Source organism: Euprymna scolopes, chromosome 1 (assembly GCF_053919585.1).
Source record: "Euprymna scolopes isolate OS-2025 chromosome 1, ASM5391958v1, whole genome shotgun sequence".
In the NCBI taxonomy this organism is placed as follows: domain Eukaryota; kingdom Metazoa; phylum Mollusca; class Cephalopoda; order Sepiida; family Sepiolidae; genus Euprymna; species Euprymna scolopes.
The window spans coordinates 102,096,822-102,104,047 of NC_136482.1; the positions used below are offsets into that span (position 1 = coordinate 102,096,822).

At 37.9% G+C, this 7,226-nt stretch overlaps 1 pseudogene; it reads left to right on the plus strand.

Moving 5' to 3' along the window:
• The first annotated feature begins 1,023 nt into the window (after positions 1–1,023).
• LOC145281009 (uncharacterized) lies at positions 1,024–6,525 on the plus strand (annotated as a pseudogene).
• Positions 6,526–7,226: the final 701 nt, after the last annotated feature.

A 7,226-nucleotide genomic window follows, 5' to 3' on the forward strand; every position in this document is an offset into this window, starting at 1 on the left:
TGACAAGGACTTCTTCCAAAGAGATTTGACAAAAAGTCTAAAACCGAAAGAAGACCGAGAATAGTCTAGTGTTGATGAACCACTCAATATCATAGAAGAAAGCAGTTATACATGGAGATACCCAGAGTGGGAACACAAGATGCCCAGCTACTTAGAGGACTATGTAACGACAGTTCAAAACGAGAGTGGTCACACACTTGTCAATCTCGACTACTGCTACAAAGTCGCACATGGTGTACCACACACCTATAAAGCAGCTACGACCTCCCCAGTGGCACACCATTGGATCAAAGCAATGCAGGAGGAAATCAATTCCCTGAAAGAAAACGACGTGTACAAGCTGACACTTCTACCCAAAGGCAAAACAACAATCAGCGGTAGATGGGTATATAAAATTAAAGAAAACCCTGATGGATCCCCGAAATACAAAGCAAGATTTGTTGCAAAGGATTACAACCAAACCAAGGGGGTAGATTATACAGAGACTTTCTCCCCAACAGCTGACATCACATCAATCCGCATACTAATGCAAGTAGCTATCCAATACGATCTCATCGTACACCAAATGGACGTCAAAACAGCATACCTCCATGCCCCAATTGACCATGAGATTTACATGGAGCAACCAGAGGGATTTGAAGTGAGATGGAAAACGGGCGAGAAAGCAGTCTGTATGTTAAACAAATCCCTCTATGGACTGAAACAATCAGGCAGAAATTGGAATCAAACCCTGCATGACCACCTCACCAAAAATGGTTTCATTCAGAATAGAGTGGATCATTGCGTCTACATGCGACACAACAGCAAGGAACGAATCACCATCATCTCATGGGTTGACGATTTAATTATTGCAGCTAATAATAATGATTCGCTCAACACTACCAAGCAGATGTTGATGTCCGAATTTCAGATGAAGACCTTGAAAAACTCCGGCATTTCCTAGGAAAAGACTTCGACATAACTCAAAGTCGTATACTGATGATCCAGGAACGGTACGTCACAAAAATACTGGAAAGGTTCGATATGACCAATCACAAACCCAGGACAACTCCATGTGAATTAAAGTGTGATCTAACCGAAAATGACTCTGACCTCATCGACCCCAGAAAGTACCGTGAAGTCGTCGGCAGCTTAATCTATCTGATGATCTGTACCAGACCAGATATAAGCTATATCGTCGGCAAGTTGTCCCAACACTTATCAAAATCGCATGAGCAGCACTGGACAGCAGCCAAACATGTACTGAGGTACATAAAAGGTACTATGCAACACCAACTATGCTATACAATATCAAACGATCAACTCCAGTTATTCGCATACAGCGATGCCGATTGGGTATCAAACCAATACGACAGACACAGTATATCTGGATACTGTTTCAGCTTAACAAAAGGCAGTCCACCCATTTCCTGGAAGTCGAAAAGACAACTCACGGTAGCATTATCCACATGCGAAGCCGAATACGTGGCATTAGCAAAAACAACCCAAGAAGGTATGTACCTCACACAATTACTAAAAGAAATGGACTGGTACAAAGAATACACACCCATTAAAATATTTGAGGACAGTCAAAGTGCTATAGTACTTTCTAGAGACCCAGTGCATCGACAAAGATGCAAACACATAGACATAAAATATCATTTCATCAGGGACGCTTTGAACAACTGCAACATAAAAATTATCTATTGCCCCACAACAGACATGCTCACAGAATCATGACCAAACCCTCCACCCGAGCAAAACTAGAAAAATTCAAACCACTTTTATTCGGACTTTAAATTCGTCTTTTTGCCGATATGATGCTCTTATATATACGCATATTCTTTTTTTTATAAACACCAAAAAAAAAAAAAAAAAATACGCTCACACTCTAAGAGCAAGCAGGGGTGTTGAAAGTCCGATAACTCTTGTATCTCTATTACCTCCCTTTCCCTGTACATATCCCATAATCCCTTTTTTGTTCTTCCCCTTAATAAAGAGTTCTTCTCATCAGTCAACACGTGTGTCTATTTTCCTCCTTTAAATTCCTGTTCATTTTTATCTCTATTCCACTAAAATGCACCACTCAACAATATATATTTATGTATGCGTATATATATATATATATATATATATGTTTAAAAAAATTTTCTTACCAAACTCCTTTGTCAGTCTTTGGTCTATAGATATGAAACTTAATATATAGGGTATTCGAACCCATGCAAAACGTTATATTTGGGTTTTAGCCGGAAAAAAATCATGCAAAAGTGTGAAAATTAAAATTATGGAATTTGCCAGGTGAAGGTCGAACGACGCTTTATGAATATGCATGCATAACGTAATAGCTATTAGTTCATATTTTAATTTTTAGCCTTGTTGTAAACATGTCTTCATAGCTCAGGCATTAACATCAAAAGAAAAGTAAATCGTAAGCTAATCGTTTTGGTTTCAATTCTTGGTGGTGGTGCACAAGTCATTTTGTTTTTTTAACTTTTTAAATCATTACTATATATTGGGTCCAATACAATATAATAATAAATACGAAATCTACATTAAGCAAAATATCATATTTAAACATATTTTACGACCGGGCAATGCCGGGTGGCCTGCTAGTTATGGATAAAATTAAATGGAAATCTGATACATTTGAATTTTCAAATCAGAGGTTGTGCCCATATTTTGTCCCCTAAAAACGTCTTAAAATACCCTAAAGAAACTGAAATTTAAGGGGTATTTATTGATTGGTGTCTCTCAGGAATGTGCAGAGAGGGGTACTAGGGGTGCTCAAGCAAATGACCCTTTTACTCTTGTTTTAAAATTGCCCTTTTCAGAGGAATGTATTATAGACCTGTGCTCCATAGAGACATGCTACCCCGTGTGACAAGAAACTTTCTTATGGTAACAATGACGCCCTAAGTGAGTTATTTGTCAGCGGTACAGACCTATTTGTGTCAGTAATAATAATGATAATAATAATAATAATAATAATAATAATTAATAATAATATCTATCTCCATTTTTCTTTTACTACAAAATTAATTTATGTTTCAAATTACCCTTTTTGTGTGTGTGACTAAGATATATTTGCCCTATTTCTTCATTGTCGTCGCTGTCCTTGTTGTCAAAATAATTATTAAAAAATTGGTATTTTAATGGAATAATACAGTTCTATTAATGGAATTTTCTGGGTACTGTGGGAACATGATGAGAATTAGCAGTGAACCGGATGTTAACGCATCCACCATGAGAAACAAAATGAAAAAGTGTTTTTTGCACATGGCTCCATGCATCGCTTCCGCTTGGGAAGAAAAAAATAAGATAACCACAAAATAATTATCGACTAATGGCAGAGCTCTGCGCCTAAAATAAACACCTCAAATATCACAGTCGCTGGGAGCCGGTTTGCGACTATAAAAACGAGGGTTTTTAGGGAACAGGAGGGAAAAGAGAGAGATTCGCCCTGCTGCGTCAGTGAACGCACAAATGGATTTTCCCACCTGACCTAAAGAGATGAAGAAGAAAAAGAAATAAGGCACTAGTGAACTGAAGCCGACTACGCTCTCATGTTATGGGCCAAACGCCTTCAATTCTAAACAATGCCTAATTCACACAAACCAAGGAGAGGAGGAGAAAGAAGACGAAGACGCCGGGCTGCTAGCGCTGATGAAAGAAGAGACTCGCTTTCCAGTTACAAGCCAGGACACGCATCACCGACAGCAGGATGACCGGCCTACCCTAACCCTCTCCATCGTCCAAAAGATAAGTTACATTTTATGAACATTCATTCCTTGTCAATTCATACATACCTACAAACAGTTTACGAACATTCATTCCTTGTAAATTTATACATACCTACAAACATTTTACGAACATTCATCTCCTTTATTAAATCCTTTTTTTTATAAATACCGAGGCCATAGTACTTTACTGAAATGGCAGAAAGTTGCACAAACCAATGCTAGCATTGGTTTATTAGAACAAAAGGTGCTTGTATAGTTTTACAAAGACATTAGTAAAAAACACAAATAAAAAAAATTCCGTATGATGAGATCAGCTCTCCTTTAACAATTACAAGACGCCTTTTCAACCCCCTATATCAATGACAAATAGCAACCTACCTGAGAATTCTACCTTCAAACTCCTTGGCCAAACATTTGCGGCCAATATGAACTGGAACAAATACATAGAGAACATTGCAAAGGCTGCTGCAAAGAAGGTGGGTTCCCTCTATCGAGCTAGCAGACTACTCACGCCTGAGAGTATCCTGTATTTTTACAAGGCCACCATTCGCCCATGCATGGAGTATTGTTGCCACATCTGGGCTGGTGCATCTACCACTAGTCTCTCCCTCTTAGATAAAGTCTAAAAAACAGTTGTAAATCTAATTGGTCCCACTTTATCAACTAAGCTCCAGCCTCTGTCCCATCGCCGCAATGTTGCATCACTGTGCCTGTTTTACAAATATTTTAATGAAATGTGTTCTGATGAATTTGTTTCACTTGTACCACCTCGACATACATATCCCGACAAACCTGTTTAGCAATAAGATCTCACCCCTTCACAGTTGTTGTCCCTAAATGCCAGAAAGCTTTCTATTATAATAGTTTCTTCCCTCGAACAGCTAGACTTTGGAATTCTCTTCCTGATGCCTGCTCCCCTGGCTGTACTGATATGTAAAAGTTTAAATGTAACATAAAAAAATATCTTGTTAATCTTTCCTAGACATAGCCCCAAATAGTAGCCCCTTATGTCCAAGTGGCGATATGCTTTGTAAGGGGTGAAAATGAGTTTAAAAACAAAAAATATGTTCCCATGACAGAAAGAAATTCTCATAAAAAAACTCTGTATGAGGATAGGGTAGACAATAATTTTTTATTAAAATAACGTTAAAACTGTACAAGTAATATTTTCAGCATAACATTATTTTCCAACAGTTCATACATTTTTTCATGCTAAAAATTTTGTTATTTCTAATGCCAGTGATTTTTTACTAAGAATTAATGATGAAAGAATTCTAAAATTTTCCCCAATTCCGATAAAATTCCTGATTTTTTTTTTTTTAATTCCCGATGCCAATACAAGTACCAGTTCCGATTCCAATTCTTTAAAAATTTCTAAATGTTTAATTAAGGATTTAATACTTTTTAAAAAAATGTTAAAATTATGGTAAACCCCACATATATTTTGCAAAACGGAAAAAATACACTTTGGAGTTGGGTGTATATTACAAGAGTAGATCTTTCTAAATATTTTTCACCAATGTTTTCCATTTGATTAAAAATTGTGAGACAGGGTTTGTTTTTCATTTAAAACAAAGCCGAATTGCAGTTGGTCATCATTAATGATATTTCAAATTTTCATAAACAATTGATGATTGGTATAATAAATAAAAACTGTTGGAACAGAATAGTTAATAAAGACCGTCTCCATGTTGTGCAAGCCTTTTCTCATCTCACACAAAAACACGCGTTCACATTTCAAACCACTTTTCTTGTTGTACACATATGCGCACACAAACATACGCATGCACGTACACACACATACATATATTCACGTTCACTTAAATACACTCACATTCACGTTCATACACACCCACGCTAACGTACACACATGTACGCACACATACACGCACACATGGGCAACGTCACTTCCCTTTAAAGGAAATCCACACATGCGCAAAAGACCACCGGAAACAACTACAAAAGTAAGAGATCTGAGCTGTTTCCTCCTTTTCGATTTGGCTCCCGAGCTGAGCAGTCAATGGACCAACCGCTCCCTTTCGGGGCGCGCGCGCCTACTCGCCTCATGTCCCCTACCACTATGTGTGGGGCAAGAGCCAACAGACAGTACATACACCTTACACGCTTTCTCTCTCCATGGCCTGGATTGACTTTCTCTCTCTCTCTCTCTCTCTCTCTCTCTCTCTCTCTCTCTCTCTCTACAACAATAGACTTTCCCTCTCACCAGCTAACAGCGAGAGACGCACGCCAAACTAAACCCATACTGTACCCTTTTCATTTAATTTGTTTCTTCATGAAATAAATTCTAGTTCATTTATTTCAATAAACGTGTTGTTCGGTCCTTCCTCAATTCAATTCATTTTTCCTATTTTATACGACTGAGGGATATATATAACATATCCACCAGTCAACTACAAATTGGTGATCCGAACGTTAGATAAACACGCATTTCCTTCTATACCACCAGTCCTCTACAAATTGGTGTCCCGAACGTGAGATGAACATGCATTTCCTTCTATACCACTAGTTCACAACAAACTGGCGACCGACTGATGTGAAACGAACAAGCATGGTGACCCTACTTTTTTTTTTAATGAATTGTTTTGAGTGAGACGCGGGTTTTATTTGATAAACAAAAAAACAAACTTTTCAACAAAGAAAAACAAGTAAACTACTACCGACAAGAATCTCAACAAGCAACAATGCCATTGAACCCCCCTTTTCCTCTTCGCACTAATGGACCTCATTTTTCCAGAACTCTTTTTCCATTTCAGACAACCAGTACATCACCTCGTTATTTGATTAAACACAACCAATGTTGGGTATACAGACGGCGAGGAAAAAGAATTTCTCTAGCAGCGGATGAACTACAATGACGAAATCCCTCATCAGACTCAGCAGAAAAATAAACACAGAGCTGTCGACTTCATACCAAATTAAAAAAAAAATTGAGCTTGACAAACATTTTTCACAGTTTCCTGACATTACCCTGCAACAAATGCGAGGAGCAAAATCACATAGGCCTATATAGATTCTCTCCCGCACAGCAGATGCAACAACAAAGAAACAATTACAGGACATCCCTATCAACACATAGGAAGAAGTTGAATCAACAATACGAGTTGAGATGCACCACGCACACTCACTAATAAACTCACAACTGGATGTTTCGTTGACAGTCGGCAACTGGACACTCACCATTCAACACGAATGAATGCAGAACAAATGCCCGTACAGACAATGTACACACACTACCGCAGACTCACTTGCGAAGACTCATGTCAACACAAACAAAATTTTCCTTCCAAACGAACAATTCACTTCACTGTCCAAGCAACTCGTTGCACATGTTAGCACAAAAAAAAAAAACAAATGTCACCCTAAAAAAAAGAGTAAACGCGTTTTCCATGCGTAAGTAAATACTTTTTTTTATGAACACACTCCATTTTATTTTTAAACAACCACACCAACAGCAAAAAACAGGACAAAAAGTCAATTGCCCAAAAC